Source organism: Phalaenopsis equestris, unplaced genomic scaffold, assembly GCF_001263595.1.
Source record: "Phalaenopsis equestris unplaced genomic scaffold, ASM126359v1 Scaffold000032, whole genome shotgun sequence".
In the NCBI taxonomy this organism is placed as follows: domain Eukaryota; kingdom Viridiplantae; phylum Streptophyta; class Magnoliopsida; order Asparagales; family Orchidaceae; genus Phalaenopsis; species Phalaenopsis equestris.
Window position 1 is genome coordinate 404,314 of NW_018164474.1, and position 2,720 is coordinate 407,033.

Below are 2,720 nucleotides of genomic sequence, written 5' to 3' on the forward strand. Positions count from 1 at the left end.
AGATCTTATCATTCACAATATATTTTAACAATTCAATTGGCCAGATCAAAAGTAAATTAAGAGCAGAGTTGAAAAACCATCACAATTTATAGTTAAAACTTCTTCTAGCATGCATCCCAATATCCTAAACATGAATCCTACTCATTTCAAAGGAAAAGTAAAAGGAAAATAATGGCATATTCTTCTCATGCCACTATTTCCAAAAAAAAGAAAGAGTAAGAGAAACACATCAACAAACATGAAGAAAACACAACAAAAAATTTCATTAAATAAATGCAAATCCACTAGATAAGTGTTTACAAAATCATAAGATACTGAAGAATACAATACTTAGTTTTTTCCCCTTGAAAGAAAGATGAAAATCTCTCCCACAAAGTCTCCTGCAGATCCATGCAATGCTAAAACATTCCCTTACAGATTCTCTCAAAATCCCCTCATCAATCTCTCCAAAAAGGTAGAAATTTGCATTTATACTCTTATTCTAAAATCTCTAAACATTCTCTACATTTTCTCACTTACACACACTACTTTTTCTGACATAAAAGCACTATATTATAGTGTAGGGACGAATTTCCCAAGAGATGCCTCAAAGAACCTTCCAAAAAGCGTCCAAATACATTGAATCTTCTAGCGTCCAAATACATTGAATCTTAAAGCGTCCAAATACATTGAATCTTCTATAAATTCGCCCAAGATCGTGTCCAAACCGTCTCGGGCACTATCGGTGCCGTTTTGGCATCACTCTTTGCACTCTGGCGCAGTCGGCGCCGGTTTTGGCGCCATCGGCTCCCACCCTGCGGAGCTCCACCATTTTGCTTCATTTGACTCCGTTTTAGCTCCGTTTCGTCCCGTTTCAGTTGCGTTGCGTTCCTAACAGATAGACCTACAAAATAAGCATAAAACAAACTTTCTTTAAAGTTTAATTTTATTCAAAAATATTTGAGAAGTGTAAAAGAGATTAAGCATAGAAAGACATCAAAATATGTCAGGTCAAAATTTTATCAAAATGTGTCTTTGACTCCAAATGTACCGTTTTTGCTTCATTTTCTCTAAAAATTTATTTCTTGTACCTGAAACAATTTTCTCCAAAACTCTTTTCTCCAAAACTCCATTTCTTATCGCTGAAACAAAAAAATATGAAAAATACCTTCATTTAAAGTGCAATATCATTGAAAATAATCAAATATAGGCATGAAAAGCATATGAAAAATTAAACCTTTTTTAGGCATATCAAAATCCCTCAAACTTAACTGTTTCTTGTCCTCAAGTAACACATTTACTACATAAAAGTTATGACTAATGGTAGAGAGTTTAACTTCTAAACTTTTATAATTTGGTCCACTAAATATAATAGTACAACTTAAGAAATTTTTTTTAACAACTTAAGTCAAAACTAAAAGTATAAGAACATCTAGTAGCCAAGTCTAAGATTTTTTATTCTCTATTCATTTCAAGAAGAATTACAATTTGTCATATTAAAGTCACTTAGAAATCCATATGAAAAAGAACTTCATGAGAACTTTATTAGTAAGGATATTAATGCTCAAATACAAGTTTAGAAAATGTAATAAAGCATTCTTCCTCAAGTTGATTTAAGTGAAACCAATTTTTTATTAGACATCTCCTCAAGCTCCTCCTCACATACTTTTCTTTTTTTTTCTTTTAGGATCATTTTAATCTTTTTTTTTCATTTTTTATTCTTTTCTCCTTTTTTTTCTTCTTTTTAATGTGAGGATTACTATATCTGGATCGCCTTTAATAATTTTGAGCTTCACTAACCTCTTCTTAAAGTTTAAAACTTTTCACATTCCTTCACTTAATAAATTCATATTAGCATTGAATATTTTTCATAAAGCCTCATTCTCTTCTTCTTAGATGAAACTCAAAGATTCTTAATACTTCAAAAATACAATTTTCTTTAAATATAGCTAATTGAGGATAAATAACATTTAGTTTCATTCTTGTAAGGAAAATTTTCTTCCCCCCGAACTCAAAATTTTAAATATTTTGCAATCAATTCCATAAAATGTAGCAGGAGGAAAAGTAAAAGTTGAATATACTAATTACTACAACATCCTATCAAACTCATATACATTCATAATCAGGATAAAATGACTGCAGGAGAAAGTGAATTTAGCCTAAAACATGCATGCAATAATACTAAACCAAAAGGAAGTATACTTAGCTTTAAAATCTATTTTTCTTCTTACCCCCAAACTTGATTTTTAACATGTATAACATTTAGTGCAGAAAATATAAGTAGGAAGAAAAACAATTTAGAAATTTTATCTATCACAAATCTCTATCAAAAACATCTACAATTATTTATTAGGATAGAAAACATGTAGTATAAAGTAAATCTAAACTAAACATGTCAGAATGAAATTAACTAAACAAAAGTCTAACTAGCATAACATGTATCAACATTGGAATATAAAAATGTTCTTCAAGTCATATATATTATTGTAACATAAACACAAACACACATAATAAATGAGGTCAATTCTTTCTTTAACTCATCACATCTCACTAACTTACTTACAATTTCTAATGGAATCACTACACAAATATATTGAGTACTTATAAATGATTTTATAGATTCTAATCCCAAAGATAAGATTATCCCTGATATATTGGTTCTCGAGCACCAGCACCAGACATCACCATATCCCAATAATTAAGCACCTATAACAGTTATAAGAATAGTGTAAATTCATCCA